Below are 27,073 nucleotides of genomic sequence, written 5' to 3'. Positions count from 1 at the left end.
TTTGAAAAATTGCAGAATCCACAAGCTATTTAATAACTAATTATTACCACTAATACCAGTCTGATGAGATACTTGATTTGATGCCAACAATTCTTGGGAACATAAAAAGATAGTATCAGATAGTAAAGAACAAGAATCACCCAGTGTGAGCTCTTTTCTTCCTTTCTCAGTTTGGATTGCTTCCCTGTATCTCTATATTTTAGAAAAACTTGAATCCTTCAGCCTTCTTGTAGATTTTGCTTCATTCACTCATTCTTTTATTAATCACGTATTCAATGAATATTTTAAAGTAGCTACAATTTCCTAATCAAGTTGGAGGAGAATAGTTAATGTAAGCATCCACTTATGACTTATGATGATGATTAAAACCAAGTATAAAACCAAGTATAGATAAAGGAGATTAAGAGTACACTTACCTTGATAAGCACTGAGAAATGTATAGAATTCTTGAATCATTATGTTGTACACCTGAAACCAATATAACACTGAATGTTAATTACACTTGGGTTAAAATAAAGTATAATGGTATCACAACAGTTATGGTTTCCTGAGATGCTCTCTCTATGTTATTTACCCTCTAACTGTTTTTCAGGGTACACATTATTATTTCCAACATCATGCCTAAGGACACCAAGTTTCAGAGATATCAAAGCAATTTTCCACAGAGTTAGACACCTAGTCAAGTACAGATCTGGGTTTGAACCTGGGTCATTCAGACTTTAAACCCTGAAATTTTCCACAGCATGAAAGTGGTGGGTACAGCAAAAAGTGGTGGGTACATCACAGACATTTCAAGTTTAAAAAGTGGTGGGTTTTTGGACCAAATCTTGTTGGAAATATTGAAATTGGAGTGAGAGTTATGAAAGGGAATGAAGCTCAGCAGGGATATAACCCAGTACAGGCTCTGAGGAGGGGATGAGAAAGATATGTGGATGACAAGATTGAAAGGCATCCCAAGAGGAGAAGAGTGATGTTGGGAAGGGAGCCCATGAGGATGGTTGGCCAAGGCCAAGATAGTTAGAGTTAACTGAGGTGATCACAAGTTGTTGTCGGTTATGTGAAGAAGATGAGGTTGAGAGAAGAAAGAAAGCAAGGTGGAAGGATAGGCACCAGAGAAACCATGCAACTAGCAGCTCAAAGACCCAAGAGAGTCCAAAGACATGAATACTTCGATGAAAATAAATTGGTTTCCAACACTTAATAAGCAGATTTCTCATAAAATTCTGCATTTACAGTGTCTCCTGAGGAAAAGAAAATCATAATATCCGGTTCTGGGTTTTTGTAGCCCTCACCTCTAGAGAGTAATAGGTGACCCAAGCTGAGTAATAGCTGCCATCTTTAGCCAGCAATAGGCACACCCATGCCCTACTGTTTCACTCCCAGCCTGTTTCACAAATTTACAATATTGGCCTGAACCCTTTTGGCATTTTACCAAAGCCATAATCACCAAAGTATTAGCTGCAAATATCTCTGGATAGTGGGATGGTTGCTGATTTTTTTAAAAGTCAGCAAATTACCTAACTGTATTTTCTAAATTCCCTTTAATTATTGTGTATTGCTTTTATAATAAAAGAAAATGTAAACTTTTTAAAAAAAATTATCAATACCACAAATACTGAGGGAGGAGCTGTGGCTTGGCAGGAGTCCCTGTGAAAAGATCCAAGGGTTTTATTGAAGTCAGGCTCAATGTGAGCCAAGTTCATGACACAGCAGCAAGAAAACAAAACAAAACAAAACAAAACAAAACCCTAACAGATTATTGGAAGCTGTGACCTCATGGTGCTTTGCATGGGTCAGGCCTCATTGGGAGTATAAGTCACATCTTATTGGAGAAATGATAAACTAGAAAGTGTTTGCTGCTGGGAAACCAAGATAGAAGGAGTCTATAAGTCAAATCATGTGATGAGTGGTTAGGAGAAAATAGACATTAGCTTGAGTTTCTGTAGAAAAATCAAAAAGATATGTGATCGCTATCTTCAGGATTTGGAAAGATGAAATGTGGTCAAGACAATGTTTGCTTACTCACCGTCAATGTCGAAGGCAGGGAAAGCACCAGAGAGAATGATAGAAATGGAATTCCACTTTACCATAAAACAGGGATTTTTAAACACAAATTTAGGCAAAGGGCAGGTGCCTTGAAATCTTCAGGCAGAGACCACATTGCGGCCTATTTTAGGTGAAACTTTGTTAGACATGACCTCAATGCACCCTTCAGATCCAGGGCCCACTCTTTCTCTCACCGGGTGCAGGACTGTTCCCAACTGTCCAAGTGCAGACCACTGGGATGGTGGCGAGAAGAGGTGATGCCAGTCAACCTTCGGGAAGACAAGAAGCAGGACTGCCAATGGCTAATCTGCCTTGGTTTCTCAAAAGCAATCATCTTTTGTGAAGTGGAACCCAGTGTATTTTCTGGAATGCAAAATAATCACAAGGTATACCAGCTATCTCTGTGTCAAAACATAGAAATATCCTCTACACACCTATGGGAGAAGGGCTTGGAGAGTTCACACTGTGTTAGATTAGAAGGGATAGTGTCAATACTGCCAGAAAAACAATAGTCCCCAGGTTTAGATAGCATTGGGCATTTGCTTCAATGGTCAGAATTCTCATTTCATTTCCTTATTTAACATAAACCCTGGAGTCTTATATTTTTAAGATGCTGAGCCCTGTAGCCCAGCAGTCTATCTTAACTCGAGCACAGATCGCAGAGGTTCCTTGAAGGATAATCAATGCATTCTCCTTTAGATGGAAAGAAGTGGGTCATATCTGAAAGGGCCCTGCTAGCACTCCTTCCAGCTTAAGCTTTTTTTCTGGTGAAGCACTGAACAAATAAATATGTTCTGAATCTTAGTGTCAGGATGATGAGATGAGTATTGCCATGAGGAAGTTCACCATAGAAACAAATACCTGAAGCTACGGATTCAAGGTATCTGAGAGTCAGAAGCTAAGGGAGAGCAGTCAGTTAAGTTTACAGTGGAGCAACATCTTACCTATAGATTCATTATCTAGAGGTTCTTACCTAGAGGCCCAACCACACACACTCCTCCTAAGTATGAAAGATGGGTAAGGGAGTAGGCAAATCTTTTGGAGCACTTGGAGCTGGGTTCAGAAATTGACATAGCTGCCATGCTTAGTTATTCTCCCTCTTTCCTTCTCTATCCATCCCAGTCCCTCTCTTCCCGGCTCTGTGCTCTGGCTACATCCCCAGTGGGACCTACTGGGAAGAAGATTGGGGTGTAGGAGAAATAAGTCAAGGGATCTTGCCTCCATCCCATGCTCCCTCTCCACTTTGCATTTTTGGCAGTGGTGTCCCTCCATTGCTACTGCTGCTATCAGGTGGTCTCGCCTCTTGGGATCCAGGTCTTGCCCCTCAGGCCTCAAAGTGGTTCTGCTGTGGCCTGTTGGTCTTTAACCCATTGAATTCGATTCTGTTTCTTACCAGAGCCTGGCTGGTACAGCTGCTCCCTGGATGTGTGACCTTAATTATTTTGAGTCTCACCTACCTCATTTGTGAAATTAAGATCAAACCTGTTATGATTGCTCTATCTCTTATTCATTATCCTAAATGTTGGAGGGAGGAACACTTCTTCCACAGTGATATTTGAGCATGTGATTGAGCTTGTAGCCAAGATAGGCCAGTAAGAGCATAACAATGATTAGATCTAGGATGATCACATGACCCAACTGGGCTAAGATTTGGGCCTATGAGCTAAGGGATTCTTTATTGCCCTAGACTTGGAGCTATACAGATGTAAGAATGGAGCTCTTGGAGATCATTATGTAGAGAGAACCTGCCTGCACAATGAAAGAAAGCATGACCAAAAAAATGAAGATAGAAGATGTCAAAGAACTTGTTTGGACTCCTGGATACAGCCATGCCTGCACTCCACAAACTGAGCTTTTTACAGACTAAGCCAACAAATTCTCTCTTTTTGCTTAAAACAGTTGGAATTGGATTGTGTGTCACTTTCCAAAAAGCATCCTAACTGATATAAAAATGCATATTTTGTAGAGTTGCAGTGAGGATTGGAAATTAGATATATAAAGTATTCACTTCAGTTCTAGCAAAGTTTTCATTATCATTCTTTCAAAGGCACAGAGAACTTATCTGCTATGAGAAACAACTGCATCACAGACATTTCAAGTTTAAAAAAAAAAGATCTTGGAAATCATCTGGATTTGAAGGGCAAGGGTTGAATAATGTTCCCTAAGGAAGAGAGAACAATCATTATCTCTTGGGTGGCCTCAATTTTTAATCCCAGATCTGGAATTGTAAACTGTAATCTGGCCTGAGATTCCATAATCACCAGACCAGTATACTATAGGCAAGATTAATATGCTCAATGGGGGAATGGGCCCAAACAACCTCTAAGTACTCTATCATTTCTAGAATGTCCAGGTGAGAGTGTGAGGGTAGCATGTTATTTGTAGTAGCATCTCAGTGGTGTTACTGACAGTCATTGGCGATTTGAGGAAGGTCTTACCAGGGCTTTGAAGACCAAGTCTTTCCTCTTTTTCATCAGATCATTCATGGAACTTATTTTCTCCCTTCTTCTCCTGGTTCACTTCCTAAGTGCTTCTGTATAGCTTTGTTGCAGCGTGTTTTGTGTTCTTAAACAGAAACGAGAGTCTGAGGAGAGCAGGGGCAGCACACACTCATCTTTGTATCATTTTTTTACTCATTCATTCATTCATTCATTCAATCTATGATTCACTCAAAAAGTATTTATTTACTACCCACCACTTACCAAGTACTATGACAGACACTGGAGCTATAAATCTAAAAAGCAAAATCATGGTCCTATGTTCCTTACCTAGTGGGTAAGGCTAAGGTAAACGAGTAAACTAATAATTTCAATTGCATGAAAGGGGCTTTGCCCTCAGGAAACATTTTCAGAATTGAATTGATTTGAATTGGAGGGGATGGTTCTGTTTCTAAAAAGTTGAACTCCTGGTTTTATGCAGATACTCAAGTGGGGGTGCTCCCAAGACAGCCAGAGACTCGGACCAGAGAAATAAGTCTAGTTTTCAAAGCTGATTCTGGAGTTCCACACAGAAGGATATTTGGAAGCCAAGAGTGAGAAGGGGATCTCAGAGGCAGAGTTCAGATGAAGGGGAAAAGAAAACTATCTTGCAGGGTCGATGGCACAGAAAGTAGCATCATGGCAGTATGGGAGAGGGGACAGTTATGCCTTGGAAATTGTCTTCACTTCACAGCTGGATGTTGGATCTCTTGCCTTCTACCTGTCTCACACCTCCCACCTCAGCTGAAAATTTCCTTTCCTCTATACCTCAGGGTACAGAAAATGCGGGGGGTGGATTTCCAAAACTCCAGACTGCTGGGCCATGGCTCAGGGGGGTACTGGTGAGAAGAGGCTTTAGAGGTTGGTATGAATATAAACCTGGGCTTCATCTCTATAACTAGACAGTCAACCCATGTCCCTTCACATGTTCAAGGTATGTCAGACCCCTGGTCCCCAGCAAGCTTATGCATTGACAGCCACTGACAGTCTGCTCTTTTTTTCCCATTTAGAGTGTTCTTTATTTTATGTGATTTCTCTTCCATGGTTGGGTAGAGGCAGGGGGTAGCATGGAAGGGGCCAGTGCAAACTGCTTTTCCTCAGGTCTCTGCCCTGACACACACACATGCAGAGATGGTCCAGGACCTCTCCACCTGCTGACTTCTCTTTTTATCGGGGATATCTACAGCAGAGCATGGAGGTCTAAGCCTTGGAAAATCCTAAAAAAACAAAAATTAATGATGATGATGATGATGATAGCACTAACCCTTATGATGCACAGTCTGTGTACGCTAGACCCTGTTAGGAGCACTTTCCATGTGGTCTTCACTAGACCTCTATGAGAGAGGTACAACCAGGGGCAAATGAGGCACCCAGAGGTTAATGACTTGTTTGAAGTTACAGAATTGCTACAGTAGCAGGATTAGATCCCATGCATCTGGCTCCTGAGCCATGTATGGAGTCCAAATCCAAGTCATTGGTATTCCAACTGCCACCTCCCCCTCCCTACCCTTTCTAGCTCCCATAGATCATCTGTACCATGCTCTCTTTCCTCAGCAAACACTACACCAGAGCACTTTCTCTGTGTCTGGAGGACCATCCCTCTCCCACCTGGCAAGAACACACCTGCCCTGGAGTTGGAATGAGACTTTTAAATAGCTGGAGGAGTGTATTTGATTTTGTCAGATCATGGCTAAATTTGTAAAAGCATTCAAAGAACTAGCTCAAATCTCCTTGTTCTTGGAATAAAGTACAACTATTTCTCTTTCTATAAATAGCCATAAAATAAAAAATGAGGGAAAATAATTTAATACTTTATTTTATAAAATTAAGTAACCAAATTCCTCCTAAAAGGAGAACATGGCTAGTTTATAAATGTCCTTAATACTATTTTTAGCACTTTTAAAAGCTCTATACACAATCTCTTGACATTTCCTAATTTTACTGTTTGAATATTTAGAGTAGACAATTACATTTTTCTTATGTTTCATTCTCTTTATTGACTCATATGAAAGACATTTGATACTTCAAATTGCCAAAACTGCCTTTATTGGTTTAGTTGTTTTTTAAAAATTTTTAAATTAATTTTATTTTATGGTTTAGTTGTTTTTCAAATAACACTAGAACATCTTAAAATGTTCATATAAATATTTAATTACATAAAAAATAATCCCTATATTGTAAATACAAAGACAAGTTTATAAAGTTCTCTTTGGTATGATTCCATTTTTGTAAAAAGAGTTAAAATATGTGTGAATACATACATACAAAGAGAGAGAAACAAATTGAAAATATGTGTGTCAGAATATATATTTTTTAAAGATTTTATTTATTTATTTGACAGAGAGAGAAAGCACGAGCAGGGGGAGTGGGAGAGGGAGAAGCAGGCTCCCTGCCGAGGAGAGAACCCGATGCGGGACTCGATCCCAGGACCCTGGGATCGTGACCTGAGCCGAAGGCAGACGCTTAACCATCTGAGCCACCCAGGTGCCCTGTGTGTCAGAATATTAAGAGTAATTTTATCTGAGAACTTTATATCTGAGCATTGACAATATGGAAGATGGATAGTTATTTTTCCTTATATCTACTTTCTGAATTTTCTGCATTATGTTTACAATGAGAAAAGAAACACATTATTCTTTATAATAAGAACTAATATTTGAGTGCCAGACACTATCCTAGGTGCTTTACAAGTATTAATTTGTTGTAACTTTCACGCCAATTCTTTGTTGTGGACAGTGTTAATATCCCCACGTTACAGATGAGGAAGCTGAGGCGGAGGGCAGTTGCATAGGGCTAGGCAGCCAGGCTTCAGACCTGTGCTCTGAACCACTTAGGGTCTGGACTTACTGAAGCAGTAAGTCTCCCACTTCACCATGTGTGCTTTCCTTAAACTACCACAGGAAATGGTAACCCCTATGCTTTCCATTTCATTTTTTCATTTAAAATCTTTTGACCCGGAACCAGCCTTGACTTAATGTTGGTCTGGCAGTCCACTCATACTTCCTGGGTATTCCGCTTGTAATATCTCTGAGAAGCAGAACACTCAGATATAAAAAGCAAACTAGTATCACAGATCAGCAGATGCCAGGTTCCAAATGTGGGTGTCTCAGGGGTCAGAAGAGGGAGAGAAAGCACAAGGACGAAGATCAGCACAACCTCACCATTTGAAGATATCCACTGCTGATGTGTTAGGGTATTTATTTCCAGTCCTCTGTCTCCTAATCGGCCTTGATTTAATGTTGATCAGGCAGTCTATTCCTATATATTTGGAATATTTAGTTTACAATTCCCCTAAGAAAGAATAAGCCCCACCTTCGTGTTTGCTGATTATGTGTCCATCTATATATCAATATTTCTTTCCACCTATCCATTATCTGTTTTTATATCTATCTACCTACAAACACACTTTCTTTTTAAATTTCTTTGGAAATAACTTCAAATTTATAAGAAAGTTGTAAGAACATGACACTTAATAAAAACGAAGTGAGATTATATTATACATTATGTTTTGTAACCTGCTTATTTTATTTAATAATCTATAGACATTTTTTCACATTCATGATTCTTGCTTTTTTTAATTTTTTTTACAACAATCTGAATGTTAATGGCATAATGGTATTTCATTATTTGGGTTTAAAACTAATTTATTTTTCAGGCCCATTCTGTTGAATGTTTAATTGTTTCTGTTTTTTTTTGTTGTTATTATAAATAATATAATGAACTAGTCTGAATATAAATCATTTCATAATCTATCATTTTGTTAAAACAATCCCTAGAAATGGAATTCCTAAAACAGATTTATGTTTATTGTTGTAGATTTTAATATATGTTGCCAAATTGCCCCTTCAAAAATTCTTAATAATGGACACTCACTAGCAGGCTATGAGAACACCTAGGTTTTTTTGCATGTTGGGCATTGTAGATTTTGTTTTTTTGTTTTTTGTTTTTCTTATGTTTAGTTAGCCAACATACAGTACATTATTAGCTTTTGATGTAGTGTTCAACGATTCATTAATAGTTTTTAAAGATGCTTCACCAGTTATGAATAAAGCCGCTATAACATTATAAATATCTTTGTGAGGATTTGCTGAAGAGACTATCTTTGCTCAGTTGCATTGTCATTACTTCTTTGTCCAAGATTAGTTACATATTTATGTGAGTTTACTTCTGGGCTCTCTATTCTGTTGCATTGATTTATTGATCTATTCTTTCACCAGCACCACACTGTCCTCATTACTGTAGTTTTATATATATCTTAAAGTCAGGTGCCATCACTCCTCCAACTTTTTTCTTCTCCTTCAATATTGTGTTGATCATTATGGGTCTTTGCCTCTCCATATAAACTTTAGAATCAGTTTGTCAATACCTACAAAATAATTTGCCAGAATTTTGATAGAGAGTGCATTGAATCTGTAGGTCAATTTGGGAAGAACTGACATCTTGACCATATTGAGTCTTCTTATCCATGAACATGGAATATCTCTCCATTTATCTAGTTTTTCTTGGATTTCTTTTATCAGAGTTCTGTAGCTTTACTCATATAGATCTTATATATATTCTGTCAAATTTATACCTAAAGATTTTATTGGGGGGTACTGATGTAAATTGTACTATGTTTTTAATTTCACATTCCATTCATTCATTGTTGGTCTGGAGACTTTACATGGGAGGAAACAAAAGAATACACACATTCCCTGAAAGAAATAAAGTCAAGATAATGGACTATGATTCTAAGAGCTCAAGGAAACTTTGGTGTCAATGTCCTCCAGCCAAAGACCACCATAAACACACCTCTACTTAAACAAGCTGAATTTGTGCTCACTGCAATAAAGGAGAATGTAGTCCATGGAGATAATGTGGCATGGCATTAAGAGGACATTAGAAGACTTACCATAGGATTTGGAAATTTCTTGTCTTAAGTGATTTTGGAGAAGCTTGGCACACACAGGATACCAAACGGTCTAAAGTAAAGGAAGTAATGTAAAGGAAGGATAGGTTGGAATAGGAAAGGATGGATATTCTTTGGAAACCTTATCAGTATAAAAATGGAGCTGGGAGCAAGAACAGGATGGGTGTGGGACAGTGAAGAAAAACTCAAGCAGAACCAAACAAGCAGGTCCACCAATTCGGGGAAGTCAGGTAGGGCTGCAGGGTGAGGCCAGGTTTGCAGGGCCCTGAGAGTCCAGCAGAGCCAGGTGGGTTTGAGGCAAAGAACACATGGTGTCCAAAAACACCTCCTTCATGTATGATTAGGGAACGGAGGCATTTTCATTCCATACTCTAAATAAAGGGGACATTCTATGTTGATCCAGGTTTGTGATAAATAAAAAAAGAAACTGACTGGCTTGGAGGTTTTAAAACATTCCAGATTTTGTTTATACAGGGAAGGATTTTTCAAAGGTCAAACTTCCACTGCTGTAATCACCTTTATATATCTATGTTCCGTATTACTCTAGTTCCATAAACAAGTTTAAAATAGGAGTTGATAATATCATCTGATTTTAAAAGGGGAAGAGCTTCATATTTCTGTATATCTATGCTCAAATGCATATTTTTTTCAAGCAAGGTCAGTAGTTTTGAAGAAACTTTGCATTTTATGGAATATATTTAAGCAATTCACCAGGGATGACTACAACTCCTTTTTTTTTTTATGTAGGGTCAAGAATGAGGCTTAGAAGTATGTGCATTTACATTAAAACTTGCTTACAAATATTAACTGAAAAATAGCACACCATTAAAACAGTAAAATCTCATTTTTTAGATTAAAAATATGTATATAACGCACAGGAAAGATATATGGAATATATAGCCATGGTTTTCTCTAGGGACAAAATTGCAGACTGTTTTAATTTTCCCTTTTGTATTTACTTGTCTTTTTAAATTTTCCACAAGAAATATGTATCCCTTGTGCAATTTTTCTTCAAATTAGTGTCCAAGGACAAGAATTTGGGTACACGTGCGATGTTAAAAAATGGTTTTGTTTTTTTGTTTGGGTAAGGATTTTATCATTATAGCAGAGAGATGGGAAAAATAATATAAATATTTTTCACTAAGAGAAGAACATTATAGTGAAATTATAACCAAACTGTTCTCATATAAAAACAGTTGTGACAACCTTGGGTAAGTCACCTAAACTTCTGGACATTATTCTTCCATATATAAATGAAAAGCTCAGTAATCTTAAGTGTCCCTTTTAGCTTGGAAAAAATTACTATGACTGCCACATTTCTCAACAGTCTTTGGACTTGATAAATTAACTCCTGTCACCTTTCTATCTCAATGCCTAAGGAAGGTTCTGATCCTCACCTACATGCCCAGAAAAAGACATATTATCTAAGAGAGGTAACCTTAATGAAGCAAGGAGAGCCAGTAGGATCTTTCTTAAAACCTGGAAATTCCTTAGGCCCTGGGATAAACTCAACTATTGCAATTGCTAGGGAAAACTCAAGTTAATTACTGGATTTTCTAATTGCAGACAGCATCGTACATTCCTGCGTGCATCCCTTTCCCTTTTGTTTCAGGAAAGTTCCTCATCCTTAGATGTTAGCCAGGCACAATGTGCTTGGTCCTTGGAGCCACTATTTGGCAAGGTTTAATTGACAAGATGAGAAGATAATGGGGAACCAGTGCCCCTACCCATCACCTTTTCATATCTTTTTCCTTAAACTTTCCTCAATTGTTACAATGTCTGCCATTTCCGTCCTAATTCTTCCCACTCTCAAGGTTTAGCATTCATTTTTCTCCCTGGAGCATTACCCCAATTATTTTCCCCACAAAAAAACCAAAACCAAAAACAAAACAAAACAAAACTTGCAAAGGAATTTCTATGCACTTATTGCCAATACCACACAATTTAACACATGCTATCTTTTTGGTCTATGGTATCAACTATTTATTTACACAAGCCTTTTCACTCTTGTTGGAATGTAAAAACCTCAGTAATAAAGACAAAGCCCTTAACTTTTCTTACTATTCTAGTAATTCCTGACATATCATTCATGTCACAGAAGATGGTAAAAGATACTTTTTGATTGATGAAAGGGTCACCAATTAATGATCAATTTTATTTGCAGCAGGTAGTGAAAAAGACCAACAGGTAGAACTAAAGGTTCAACTTCATGATTTTCTGTTTCAGGAAAATGGAGTCGGTCTCCACCATCACAAACACTACTTAGCCTCTCTCCCAATAATCCAGTATTTGTCTTGGGGAGACCAGACTGACTTGGCTTCTTGTTAAAGACTTAACAGAAAGCAAACTGTAAAGAAAGAACATGGAAGATATCTGGATGCCTTGAGAAGTCAAAAAAGAGAGAAAAGTTATGTATGGATTTTGGACCATGATAGAATCAGAAAACTGGAAGATTTCTTAGAAATAATCTATGAAATCATCAGTTTACAGAGGAACAAAGTAAAACTCAGAGAGTGGCTTGCCTCTTAAGTCCAGGATTTTTCCTACTCTAGTCATGATTTATTTTTCCTACGGTATTCTGATGAAACAGGATGTACTCAATAATTGTAGCCACTTTCCATCAGGAGGCAATGCATCTTAGAAGAAGGAAGGATATGTGGTGGAATGTTCAGGCTCCCCTCATTCCGATGATACACTGCTTCTCTTTCTCCATGACAGTTAGTCTGAGTCTACTTTTATATTCCGCAGCTCTGAAATCAACATTTAGATTAAAACTAAATAATCCAAGCAAAGGAACATACCACTGGTTCAACTTTGGGTTAATATTAGGAATGACTCATGAAGCAATTCCTGAGAACTGAAAACATTGTGTGCTATGGGCTTGAAATCCTTCATGGACATTTTCTAAGGCCTAAAAATATGTTTTGTTAAACAATCTTCTAAAATGGTGTTGTTAAATTAATCAGTTCTTATCAAAGTTAAATTGTGTTGAATTTTGTGCGTGTGGTCTGCTGAAAATGGTGTAGTCATCCAAGATGCAGGCAATCTGACTTTTCTCCACGGTGGGAATAGTTGGAGAGCTCATAGTTATTATTAGACAACTGATGTGATGAATTCAGTCATTACTTGTTGAGATTTTCTACATCTTTAGAACATTTTAGGCAGCTAAGGAGAAATTATTTTATTAGCCAGGGACTCCTGTTAGTTTGAACTCCTGTTAGCTTGGTTTGGGTGAAATAGCAACGTAAAGTATCCAGAAAAGCGCTGGCTTAGAATGCTGTATATCCTACAAGGTACTTGCTGAACAGCTCATTTCACACCTATAAAATAGGACACTAATTTTACTTCTTCACTAATTGATTCAATAAATCAGCAGTCTGTGAGTCATCATTGCAGGAACAAAGAGCAAACATTCTGTTTTTCCCATTGAATTTCCAGTGGGGGTTTGAAAAGAGGTTTAGAGGGAGAATATACAGTTCCCATGCTAGCATTTCTGAAAGAGGCTAGAATGACACTCTCCTCCAGGCCCTTTCCATCAGCTTGACTCCCCCTGCAAAAAGCAGGATATGGTGATTACGGTCCCTATTTTCAGATGAGAAAAGTGAAGCTTTGGGAGTCTGAGTAATTTGTCTAAAATCACTTCTAGTGAGTGATGGAGCAAAGGAACTGAGTGTGGTGTTCATATGCAAAAGCTCATGTCATGTCATGTCATGGCTCAGTCAGTTAAGCATCTGACTTCCACTCAGCTATGATCCCGGGGTCCTGGGATGGAGCCCTGAGTCAGGCTCCCTACTCAGCGGGGAGTCTTCTTGTCCCTCTGCCCCTTGAACCCCCGACCCTGCTCGTGCTCTCTCTCACTCACTCTTTCTCTCAAATAAATAAAATCTTAAAAAAACCCCAAAAAACTCATGAAGTTTCTGCCATATTTCACTGCTTGCCTTATGCTAAAGCCAAGCCAACCCAACCCAACCCAACCAAACCAGAGAGAGATCTGCTTGAACGTTGTTAATACTCATGAAGCAAAAATAAAGGGAACCCAAGTATATGCCCCTTTCACATCAGGACTACTTTTGAAAACCTCCAGTAACCAAAAAAACTAAACATGAGTAACTCTTCTCAGTTCAACGGATTCAGTCAAAGTGGGTAATGTAGGTAAATATGATATCTAGAGCTTATTTTAAGTTTCTGAAAGCTCTGTGTAAATATCCCATTTTAGAATTGCAAGGCTTACGGACAAAGGACCAACTTCTTCCCTTTCTATTTGTACCAAAGTTTCATCTTTTACACAATAACAGTATTTCCCAAACTGTATTTTTATGTTAATATGTGTACAGAGAGAGGAAAAAAATAAATTTAAAATAAAATTTGGGGTGCTGGGTGGCTCAGTTGGTTAAGCAGCCGACTCTCGATTTCAACTCAGGTCATAATCTCAGGGTCCTGGAATCAAGCCCTCCATGCTCAGTGGGCAGTCTGCTTGAGGATTCTTTCTTTCCTTTTCTCTCTGCCCCTCCTCCTGCTCATGCACATATGCGCGCTCTCTCTCTCCCAAATAAATGAATAAATCTTAAAAAAATAAAATAAAAATTTAAAAGTAAGATGAGACAGACGTCTGGGTAGCTCAGCTGGTTAAGCATCTGACTCTTGATTTCAGCTCAGGTCATGATCTCAGGATCGTGAGATCAAGCCCCATGTTGGGCTCTGTGCTGGGTGTGGAAGCTGCTTGGGATTCTCTCTCTCTCTCTCCCTCTGCCTTCCCCCCCCACTTGTGCATGTTCTCTCTCTCTCTCTCTCTTTCTCTCTGTCTCTAAAGAAAAGAAGGATGAGAAAACATCAGGATGTATGTAATACATGTTACTCTATTGTCAGACATCTATGACTGTCTTATGTTTCATGAAGACATACTTTAGAAAACACTGCCCAATAGAACAATTTCAAAGTTGTCCCAGGGAGATCCTAAAGCCTCAGGATTTTCAAGTTTCACAATATCTAGGAGAGAGCAATATCTATGACTAGAAGCCTTGTGATGAATACCTGGAGAAACACTTCCAAAATGAACTAAACAGAGTTCTATTAATTTAAGTCAAATAAATGTATATACGGTGCTTGTTGAAGAAATCTTCAACAATACATCTATATCGTCCTGTGACTAGTGTTCCTTTAAGACTCAGGACTTCTCTGACCATCAGATCTAAAGCTCCTTTTGCCCCCTCACATTTCTTGAGTCAATTTCTGTCATATAATCCTGTTTAATTTTTCTCATAGCACTTAATCATTACCTGAAATTATCTTGTTGGTTTCTCTATACTTAAAATCTGAGATTCCTGAAAGGCGAGTCTTATTTATGCTTCCAGCAACAACTATGGTGCCAGGTTTATTGAGAATAAATGAAAGTTGTTTCATTCATTCATGTATTTATTCATTCAACAAATATTTACTGAATATTTGTCATGTACCCCAAACCATTCCAGTCTGGACACAGTAGTAAGTAAAATAGATGTCAGTCTGTTCCTTGAATTGTTTGTACGTTGGATATTTTTTTAAAAATTGAATGGCTGCACTTCCTTTGGGAATTGAATATTTTAAACCACTGTAATTATTATTTAAAAATTCAAATTATCAGTAACTAATTTACCTAATTCTGTAAACGTGAATTTCCATATGACTTGTTTTCTTTGTAGTTCATTGTCATTTGTTGAACGTAGAAGGGCCAGTGGGGCGCCTGGGTGGTTCAGTCGGTTAAAGCCTGCGACTCTTGATTTCAGCTCAAGTCATGATCTCAGGATGGTGGAACGAGCCCTGTGCTGGGCGTGGAGTCTGCTTAAGATTCTCTCTCTCCCTCTGCCCCTCCCCTGCTCTTTCTCTCTAAAAAATAATAATAATAATAATTAAATAAATAAGTAAATAAATAAATAAATAAAGTAGGAGGGCCAAAATGTCTATTTATATTATCTCATTTCATCCTGCCAACCAGCCTGTGGAGGTGGAAACTATTGCTAATAGTGGAGACTATTACCTCTATTTGACACATGAGGAAATTGAGGCTATGGAAATAATTTACCCAAGACATTTAGTTAGGAGATGGGTGGTATCTGAATATAAGCCCAGAGGCTCTGAAATTAAAGCCTGCCTCCTTTTCTACCACATCTACTGCCTTCTTATAATATTAGTCTAGCCCAACAGTTATTTATAGGGGAAAAAGGCCAAAAGAACCAAAAATGACTAAGTCAACAGGACCTTTGTGTCCCATTTTGTAACCAGGTGAATTCTCTCTGATTTTTTTTTTTTTTTTTTTTTTTTGCTCTTACGTTCCGTTTCTGGGCTCTGGGCAGTATTTCTTCTTACCTCCCAAAATCCTGTCAGAACCATCAGGAGGTAGCCTGTATCACCTCAGAGGTGGCGACTTCCGCGTTTCTGACACCTCTGGTTTTCCTGGTGAATAAGACCGAGCAGTGTGTTTCATCACATGGAAGCTGCAAAGGGAAGATAAAACCAACAAAGGAGCTGAAGGAAATCACAGAAAAGAAGGAAGTTAGGAGAATAAAAAGCAAGCTCAAAATGAGCTAAATTTAGAAATCATTTGGAGTTTCATTGTTCAAGTTATGGAATTCGTCTTATGCTCCAGTGGTCCAAGTTCAGCCACTAACTTGATGTGGGACCTTATCAGGTCTCTTTGCCCTTCTCTGTGTCAGGTTGGTGACACTATGGAGTGTCAAGCCCGTCTTGGGCTGCTGACCTCGGATGTCCTTAATGGGACATAATGAGCCCTTGTATGCTTACATGACTGTTACTTTGGAATTTTCCTTTTATGTAGCCAAATATAATGCTAAGTGAGAAAATTGGTGTACTTTTTTTTTTTTTTAGATTTTATGTATTTATTTGAGAAAGAGAGAGAGAGCATAAGCAGAGGGAGAGGCTGAGGGAGAGGGAGAAGCAGGCTCCCCGCTGAGCAGGGATCCTGATGCGGGGCTCGATCCTAGGACTCCGGGATCATGACCTGAGCTGAAGGCAGACACCTAACCGACTGAGCCACCCAGGCACCCCACGGTGTACATTTTAGTATTAAAAATGTACAATTTGAGGAACTCCACAAGACTTGACTGAACACTCAAAGAAATCAAAAAGTGGTGATGGAAATAGTGATGAGGAAAGGGAGAAGAAGAAAAAGGTTGGAAGAGAGGAGGAGGCGGGGAGAGGAAGGGGAGGAGGAGAGGGGGAGGAGGGGAGAGGAAGGGGAGAAGGAGAAGGGGAGAGGAGGTGGTGGGGGAGGAGGGGGAGGAGGAGAGGAGGGGGAGGAGGAGGAGGGGCAGGAGGAAGAGGGGGGATGAGGAGGAGGGGAGAGGAGGGGGAGGAGGGGGAGGAGGAGGAGGGGCAGGAGGAAGAGGGGGGATGAGGAGGAGGGGAGAGGAAATGGAGGAGGGGGAGGAGAAGGGCGAGGAGGAGAAGGGGAGCGGAGGGGGGGAGAGGAAGAGGGGAGATCAGGGGGAGGAGGAGGAGAGGAGGTGGGGGAGGGGGAGGAGGGGAAGAGAAATTAAAGGAACAGGAGCAACAGCAACAACAAACAAAACAAGAAAAAGTTTCCTTTCCAATATAGACTGAAACTCTTCATTTGACATTTAAGTAATATTTGTCAAACTGAGTATCTTTGGAGGTCCCCTGGCTCATCGAATACAATTTTTCCCAAAGATTTCATTATTACCTTCTGCTGCCATTCCCACGAAACCCCATAAAACCAAGGTTCAAAGTTTCTATTGCATATGATGGGCTAGTTAACATTTTTCTCTTTCAAGTTAATTTGACCAAACACATGGCTCATCCATTAACTAAATTTTATCAATTACAGCTCAGTAATCCTAGTATTGTGCCAAGGTTTACCCTTTCCTCACTGAGGCCAAAATCTGCCTGGGGTTGGGGTCTGACTTCAATAGTTCTTTCAAGTTTCAAATCAAACTCCTTTCCCTCTGCCTCCTTGATGCCCTAATGTGGAATAAGTTGGTCCCCTCACTGTCTACAGGTCCAATCCTGTCCACAGCCGACTTGTTAGAAGGAGCTGGAGCCGGATGATGGCCAATCCCTGCATGAGGACGCTCACCCCACTGCTCACCCCCCAGTGCTCACCACACTGACATTCAGCAAGGGCATAGGATTTGCTTTGGCCAATGAAATCTGGGCAAAACAGAACTTGAGAAAAAGAAAGGTTTCTATTCACCACAGTCCCCAGATTAGAAAAAGATCATATGGCAGAAGGAAAGAAAAGATGAAAGGGAAATAAGCAAGAGAGGTCAGAGGGAAAAGAGAGAGGGTGGTGGGCATGATCTGAAGGGAACAGGCAGAGGAGCAGGCTCAGTGTCTGAAGATAGCCTGGCCTCTTCCCTATCAACACCGTGCATGAGCCATAGCCAGGGGCCCAAGAGGAGCCAACCTGGTGTCCTACATTCCCACCTTGTGAGCCCTGAACATCTCCTATACTCAAGGGCCACGCTAGTTTTCCTTCCTGCCGGCATAGGATGAAGACTGTCCTTAGCAGCAATCAGCACGATGACTATTTGTCAACCAGGAGGATGATCCTGGTCTGAGCCTTGTGTCTTTGCTTCAGCCCAGTTTGACTTGCTGTGTGTGGAGAATCCCCTACCCTATTCCCCCCCTGACAGCAGGTCCACTGCTCAAAGCACTCATAAACCCCATGGAGCCCACCAAGCTTGCAGAGGGGGGCTAAATGGTCAAGGGGAAGCCTCTAGACTTGGGACTCAGGTGGGCTAGCCACATGCAACCTGAGAGTCTCCCTAAACTGCAGTGCGGTCATGCATATCTTTGTTAAACTTGGACTTGGCGTCTCCGATTTTCTGGCTTAGCAGCTGTCTTCGGGTTCACGTGCCTACAAGTGTCTCTCCTGCAATAACTAATCCTTGGTTTCCTTTGCAGCTTCCACTGCCTGGAATGACCACACGGAGTCATTTCTCATCCTCTCATACCTGCAGTAAGTCCAGTCCTGGCTCTGCCATCCTTCTCCACCTGCCAGGCACTTCCCGGCTGCAGATGAGGCTTTTCCCTGGTTGAAGAATTAGAGAGGAGTTAACCAACCTCTAAGCATGTGACAATCACAGTCCTACACAATTCACTGATGAATCACAGACCTGTACCTCTGAAACAAATAATACATTACATGTTAAAAAAAAAAAAAAAGAAGATAGTAGGAGGAGAAAAATGAACGGGGGGAAATTAGAGGGGGAGATGAACCCTGAGAGACTATGGACTCTGAGAAACAAACTGAGGGTTCTAGAGGGGAGGGAGGTGGAGGGATGGGTTAGCCTGGTGATGGGTATTAAAGAGGGCACATACTGCATGGAGCACTGGGTGTTATATGAAAACAATGAATCGTGGAACACTACATCAAAAACTAATGATGTAATGTATGGTGATTAGCGTAACATAATAAAATAAATAAATAAATAAACTAAAAAAAAGAAAGAAATAGAACTACCCTATGACCCAGAAATTGCACTACTAAGTATTTACTCCAAAGATACGGATGTAGTGAAAAGAAGGGGCATATGCATCCTAATGTCCATAGCAGCAATGTCCACAATAGCCAAACTATGGAAAGAGCCCAGATGTCCATTGATAGATGAATGGATAAAGATGTGGTCCATATATACAATGGAATATTACTGAGCCATCAGAAAGGATGAATACCTACCATTTGCATTGACATGGATGGAACTGGAGGGGATTATGCTAAGTGAAGTAAGTCAAGCAGAGAAAGACAAATACCATATGATTTCACTCATATGTGGAATTTACGAAGCAAAAAAGATGCACATGGGGGGAAACACATTGATGGTCACCAGAGGGGAGGTGGGTGGGGGATGGGGGAAACAGGTGGTGGGGAGTACACTTGTGAGGAGCACTGGGTGATGTATAGAAGTGATGAATCACCAAATGGTACACCTGAAACTAATATTACACTGTATATTTAACTAACTTGAATTTATTTTTTTATTTTATTTTTTTTTAAAGATTTTATTTATTTGACAGAGAGAGACAAAGCGAGAGAGGGAACACAAGCAGGGGGAGTGGGAGAGGGAGAAGCAGGCTTCCCGCAGAGCAGGGAGCCTGATGCGGGGCTCGATCCCAGGACCCTGGGATCACGACCTGAGCCGAAGGCAGACGCTTAAGGACTGAGCCACCCAGGCGCCCCTAACTAACTTGAATTTAAATAAAAACTTAAAAAAAATAAAAAAGCATGTAACAATCACAATTTTGCACTTATGCTCTCTTCTCAACTAGAGAAGAAGCCTCTGATAAAGGAGGAAAGCAAAAGCAAAGCAAAGAAAAAGAAAAGAAAAAAGAAAAAACAACAAAACCTGGTAGGGTTTCACATGTGAAACATTGTTTTTCCAAATCAGAGGGAAATAATTCTAGGGACTCCTCTCCAACCCCATTCTGTTTTTGGCTTTTGAAGCTAGTGCTTGTGTTTTTATTAATTTGCACCAAATGGATGCTTAGCAACAATCAAACATGTTGCATTAAATATAAAACTACTTTCTGAAGGAGTTCAGAATTACAAAAACAAGCTCGTTGGGACATAGCTCTTGAAGAGTCATATAAATAGAACATAAACATTTGAAGGATATATAAAGATATTTCACCACATTCCATTTATTGATGGATGAAAGGCAGTACATCAAATCAGATAAAATTTTAATCTGGTTTAAATTAATTTTGTTTCATTTCATTTTATGGTACTTGCACTCCAAACTAAGAAAACTCAGTTTAGTTTTCTTCATGGCATGGTAACAGAAATAATTTTCAAGTGATGCTGATGTTTATTTAAATCTGATTCAGAGGACAGCACAGCATTTAAATTATATTACACAATTCTTACGTAAACGCATGGGGTTGGATATCTGCTGAACTAACAATCCCCAAATTTTAGTGGCTCAACACTGTAAATCTTTATCAAGTACTTTCTTTACATTTCAATGTGGGTTGGGCTGGTGGGAGGTGACCCTTCTCCACACAGTATTCAGGGACCCCAACTTCTTCTGCCCATGGTTTCACCTTCCACTGGGGCCTCAGGGCCATTCACTGAAACCCAGATACCCAGATAGAGGAAGAGAAGAGAGTGGTTACATGGAAAGTTTTTACTAGGCTCGCCTAGAAGTCTACCACTCAGGTCCAAATTCCACTGCTCAGAACTCAGTCACGTGACTACACCCAAGTGCAAGAAAGGCTGGGAAATGTAATGCTGAGTCTCCAGGAGGAAAGGAGAAACAGTTTGGTGGAAAAGTGTCTGGCGATCTCAGTGACAATCGGAAAAGGCTCCTGGGTCAGGAAAGGGAAACTGGAAACAGGAGAAAGTGGTACTGTATGAAGGAAAAAGGCACAAAGCAAGGGGTCTGCAGTTTCGACCTTTGTCTGTCCACATGGAAGATGGGGATCACAACAGGAGAGCCTCCTCTGGGCTCTGGAAGGTGTGACTATGATGCCCCTCGCTGGGAGGTGACACAAGTCCTTCATCCACTCTGGGATTTTGATAGCAGCAGTTCATTCTGCATCCACTGTGTTTAAAGATGCTCTGCTTTCTTTTTCTATATTGAAATGTATTCATATAATCTTGTGATAAGGAAGCACGCCCCATATTTCAGAAAGTCCCAAGAATGTGTGGTGTATCTGTGCGTGTGTGTGTGTGTGTATGTGCTGGGGTGGGGGGTTGATAATGGATGGCTGTTGAGAAGGGAGGCAGGCAGGGAGCTGAGATCCAGCAGTCAGCACAATGTTTCATAGAAACGAACTATGTGGGGGAATTGGTAGAAGGTTGAATGGACTTTTTCCCCCAACTACACTATCAAGCACTATAAATGCTAGTTATTGCCTACTAGTGGCTGTTTTGTTGGAAATGAACCCAAATTCTATAGCCGTCTACTGCACTTGACATCTACCACACATAGATTCTGGAGATTGGTCCTGTGGGTTAATGGAATGTTGATGGAAGTTGATAGATATTTGCACAGTGAAATAGCTGAAGCATCTTAATAACACGCCTAGCAAGCTAGACAAAGTGAATGCTTTTTACTAGGGTTCGAGTCTCCTTTCTCTGATTATATGTTATTCCTCCCAAAGATTTAGCAAAAACAGATTTTTTTTTTTTTAAGAACTAAAAATGCACTAAATCAACCTCCCGGTGGACAGAACTGCTCCCTGATACTTAAAACGTCTCAGATATGCTTGGGCTTATAAGTTACTGGAAGAGCTGATTTCCTATGTGGTGTTTAGAGGTGTGGGACTTTGAAAGGCTTCAACACAGTATCTGAACCATCGATGGACTCACTCCTTTGTGGTAAAATATGAACAGTGACTAGAAAAGGAAGCAAAGCCAAAGCTAGCATAGATCCTGGAACCAAAATGCCTAGATTGACACCTGGCTTACCACCTGCTGCCTGTGTGACTTAGGAACGTTACTCAACCCTTCTGTGCCTCAGTTTCCTCTTTTGAAAATGGAGAGAATGTTAGTACCTATATCATAGATCATAGGGTTGTAATGGGTATGTGATGTTAGAAGGGCTCTTGGGAGGAAGATAGTCTGACTCCTCTATTAATATGGATATTCTTGAGAGCAGAATGTGTTCTCTCTCTCTTTACCCAGTGCCTGACACTCTGTTGGCTCATTTTAGATGAATGAATGAATGAATGAATATCCTCAAAGGTACTTTCTTGAAAGACATTATGACATAGAAAAACCTCAGCAAAACCTCACTGTGTAGAGTCTTACAAATTGGATTGTGGTTTGGGGGCTCATCTAGAAACATTTTTATGAAGTATAATCTATTTATGTTTCAGATCCTGACGTATGGGGGATAGTGCCTTATTTTTATTTGATTTTGTATTTATTTTTCCCTTTGGCCAGATGACAGATTAGCACAGCCTGGGAAAAGAATGCTGGAAATGCAACTGGGGGCTAGACAAGTCTTTTTGTCCTTTGTGTTTGGCGTTGGTCTTCACCTCACCCGAAAAGAGCATGTTCACGGAAGAGGCCATTGAGGGGTTCACAGTGGCCTCTTCCCCAAGAGAAAGCAGAGGGGAGAGACACCTCTACACAGTCAGTCAGAGAAGAAGTCAAATTGGTCACAGCAAGCTGGCCGAGGAGAATGTGAAGGGCGTGGGGCTCAGACAAGAGATTTGTTTGTCTAAAACTGAAGTGAGAGGACATTTGTCACAGGAAGAGCAGAGTGGCAGGGCTTACAGCTCCTGGAGAAAAACACAGCAGGGTTCCTGAAAATATGACAGCTAGAAATTTCCTAGGTCTAGCAGTGCCGAGGGCTGCGGTGAATATAGACTTCAGTTTGCAGGGGAGGGTAGGGGCCAAGAAGTCGATCCAGAAACATTTTAATCATCACAGCGTCTTATTGCCATATGGCACTGGATAGGTAGCAGAATTCACAAAGTGATTCAGTCTGAGCTCTAGGGTGAGGTGGCTGTTGGAATTAGCCTGCTGGGAAACTGTTGCTGAGAGACACTAAGCAGTAAATGCACGAGCCAGGACTGGGATGTAGGGGTTTGAGTCTAAACTCGGTTCTTTCCACTGCTCTGAGCTGCCTCGCCCTTCCTCCTTTCGTGACAGAAGATGCTGATAAGCCTGTAGCTGGGACTTATTGCCCCACAAATTCTGCCTGTAGTGGGCACCTACTGATATACTACCATACCGCCCTCTGTCCTTCAAATTCAGCTACCTTGGGGGTTTTATGAGCCTTCAAGGCCAACTCTTAAAGAACAGGGAGAACTGCACTGCAGTGCAGTTTGGAGAAGCAAAAAGCACTCCCTAACTAGAAAGAGCTCCCACTGGCCTGGCAAGGGGGGAGGTGGCTGAGTCTGGGAGAGCCAAGTCTCGAAGAGCTTGATGGAGATGTGAGAGCCCCAGGGTTCTCGCTGTGCGGAGGGAGGCACAGAGACTGCAAGAAGTCCTGGGACTTCAGTGGACGGCAGTGAGGCCAGAGGCAGATTGGAAACATTGGTGATTAGGGGCACTTGTCCCTTTTTCTATGCACCTGGGAACATCCCTAATTTCACTGTGATTCCGGGGATAGAGGGGCCTCAGAATTAATTATTCATATAGGATTTGCTGCTGGCCCCAAAGAACAGGACCTCAGAATCTGGAACTCTGATGCTTTATAGAGTATTTAATAAGTTGTGGTTTTGAGGGGCGCCTGGGTAGCTCAGTTGGTTAAGCATCGATTCTTGATTTCGGCTCAGGTCATGATCTCATGGGTCATGAGATCAGCCCCACGTCAGGCTCCTCACTCCTGAGATTGAGCCCTGGTCTGACTCCATGCTCAGTGGGTGGTTGGCTTGAGATTCTCTCTCTCCTTTTCCCTCTGCCCCTCCCCCCGCTTGCATGCACTCTCTCTCTCTTTCAAATAAATAAATAAATAAATCTTAAAAAGAAAAAAAGTTGTGTTTTTTGCACATCTGCTTTGTGTTCTAAGAGTCATACCACATTGCTTATTCTTCACAGCTTTATTTTTAAAATTTTTTTATTATGTTATGTTAATCACCATACATCACATCACTAGTTTTTGATGTAGTGTTCCATGATTCATTGTTTGCATATAACACCCAGTGCTCCATTCAGTACGTGCCCTCTTTAATACCCATCACCAGGCTAACCCATCCCCCTACCCCCCTCCCCTCTAGAACCCTCAGGTTGTTTCTCAGAGTCCATTGTCTCTCATGGTTCATCTCCCCCTCCGATTCCCCCCCCTTCATTCTTCCCCTCCCGCTACCTTCTTCTTCTTCTTTTTTTTTTTTTCTTAACATATATTGCATTATTTGTTTCAGAGGTACAGACCTAAGATTCAACAGTCTTGCACAATTCACAGCACTCCCTTTAGCACATACCCTCCTCAATGTCCATCACCCAGGCACCCCATCCCTCCCCCCCCCCACCACTCCAGCAACCCTCAGTTTGTCTCATGAGATTAAGAATTCCTCATATCAGTGAGGTCATATGATACATGTCTTTCTCTGATTGACTTATTTTGCTCAGCATAACACTCTCCAGTTCCATCCACGTTGCAAATGGCAAGCTTTATTAAGATATAATTGGTATACCATATAATTTACCCATTTAAAGTGTAAGAGTCAATGGCTTTTCATATATTCATAGAGATGTACAACCATCACCACAACCAATTTAAAACATTTTATGGCCTCCAAAAGAAACCCTCTGCCCCTTAGCTGTCACTCGTTCAGGCATCTCACCCTTCTCCCCACCCTCCTCCCCAAGCCCTAGACAATCACTAATCTGCTTTCTCTCTTTGCAGATTTGCCTTTCTGGATATTTCATATAAATGGAATCATACAATACATAGTCCTTTCTATCTGGCCTCTTCACTAGGCATGTTTTCAAGGTTCATCCATGTTGTAGCATTTACCAATATTTCATTGCTTTTTAGATTGCAGAAAAGAAGACTACAGGCATGAAAAAGAACATGAGCTAGATTTCCTTTCTGAGATTGCTCAGGCAGTCTGGCAAATATCAGTATTTCCTGCTCACACGTGCAAATTTGTCTCGTGCAAATTTTGGAGAAAGGATTCTTTCCTCCTCATCGATACTCAGGGACCAAGGCTGATACAGGCTCTGCCTTCTTTTTGCTGCTAGCTCCCCCATCACAGTATCGGGGAAAGAGGGTAATAAAGACGATTTATATCCCTACGTCCATATTTCAACTTGGAATTGACACCCATCATTTCTACTTACAGACCATTGGCCCAAACTAGTCACATGACCCTGCGTAACTGTCGGGTCCTGGGAAGTTTGGGGAAGCGCCTGCCATTCAGCAGGCATTAAACGTCTCTGCCACACAGAGCTCATCTAGTCCAGCGTTTTTCAGCATGTACTGTTTTGATCCCTGGGGCTCTGCAGAGGTGTGCATTTAATGGGTTCGACAAACAATGAAGTATATTCAACTAACGCTAAGTTGGACTTATCAGCTTTTATCTGTCTTTTTATTGGGAGATCTACACATCAATGTGTTGAGCAATGAAAAGTTTTGCTGTCCAAAGAAGTTGGAAATTTACTTATCTGTTCCATTTTTCTGTCTTCAGAGAAACACTCACTTAAACCGTCTCGCTCAGAAGGCTGTCTTCACCAACACGGAACATCCTACAAGGGCACATAACATTCTCCAGCTTGGATTTTAGCTTCTTAAGCAGTAAAACCAGATGTTAGGCTGATATCTCAAATTATGTATTCTACACATGTTTATTTTCAGTAACAACAACAATAAAAATCAAAGGAGAGTTTATATGCATCGTGAAGCAAACACCACACCCTTTGCTTTAGGTCACTTGTAAAGAATTCTTCCCAAAGTTCCGAGTCACCTGAAGACAAAGCTTAAACTAAGACGATTTGGTATTTAACTAGTACCTGACTCTGCCAGAAGAGAAAATCCATATATCTTTCTTACCCTATGGCCTATTGGGTCCCTAATGACCAATATTTTTGTCAATGACTGTTTTTGTCAAGGAAGGAGGTAGAACAATGCTAAAAGAAAAAAAAAGCCAATTGCTGTCTCAATAGACAATGCATGATATATTATTGGAACTTATGATATCTTTTCAATGTTTTTATATACCCCTACCAAAAGATGTATTTTTTATCAGATTTTTTCCTTAAAACAGTGGATGGCCCCCTCCGCCATCTGTGGGGTCTCACTCTAAGCCAGTCAATCTGGAGGTTCTCATGAGGGTTGGGGGTCGGGGTGGAGAAGGAAGCTGAGGAGGAAGGAAACTGGCGCAAAACAGGAGTCCTCTTCCTCCTATACTTGCTAATCTAGGCTACACCACAAGTTAGCCACGTTTTCCCTGGGAGTTAAGAGAGAACTGAGAGTGTGGATTACGATGACACAAAGGTCAAAAGTGCTGTCACTTGTGGGTAACATTTTGTCTTATGGAAGAATACAGTGCTGTTTGGTGTTACGAGGCTGTGTGTTGTAGCCAGAAGCCCTGGGCTCATATCGTTCCTCCAACACTTATTAGCCATGTGATCTTGAGTTAGTCACTCAGTCTCTCCAAGCTCCATTTCTCTCATTTGTAAAATAGGAATAATAATAGAAACAAACTGAACACATCAGACTAAATGTGTTTATGAGACTAAAATAAATGGATGGAGAGGTGAGCTTAGCCAAGTGAGCAGCATATGGTAACTGCTCAGGTGACAAAAAGTCTTACTGTTGGTTTCTAGAAAGTAATAGTTATTTTGTTAAGAAAATGGTTTATACAAGTTTTTCCCGAGTCAGTAATAACCTTTAGCTATTTATTAAAATACCAAAAAATGAGATTGTAAAGCTAACAACAAAACTCCAATCAAGTTCATTTTGATAACCCAAAGCCAACATTAATGGAGAAATATGGGGATGTGTATTCTAAAACCTTTTCTAAAACAAAAGATACTGTGCTGATGAAAGCCGGGTGCCGTGGTCCACTCTCGTGGGGGTAGCAGAGGTGACCACCATCTCCCGGACTGCTACACCAAGAGGCACAGGACCCAGAGAAGCATTTGTGGGGTAGGGTCTTATTTTTTTTTTATTTGAATATAATTGACACACAACATTACATTAGTTTCAGGCGTATAACAGAGTGACTC

This window comes from Neomonachus schauinslandi, chromosome 8, assembly GCF_002201575.2.
Source record: "Neomonachus schauinslandi chromosome 8, ASM220157v2, whole genome shotgun sequence".
Classification (NCBI taxonomy): domain Eukaryota; kingdom Metazoa; phylum Chordata; class Mammalia; order Carnivora; family Phocidae; genus Neomonachus; species Neomonachus schauinslandi.
The sequence above is the reverse complement of the archived record's forward strand: the minus strand, read 5'-3'. Positions refer to the sequence as shown.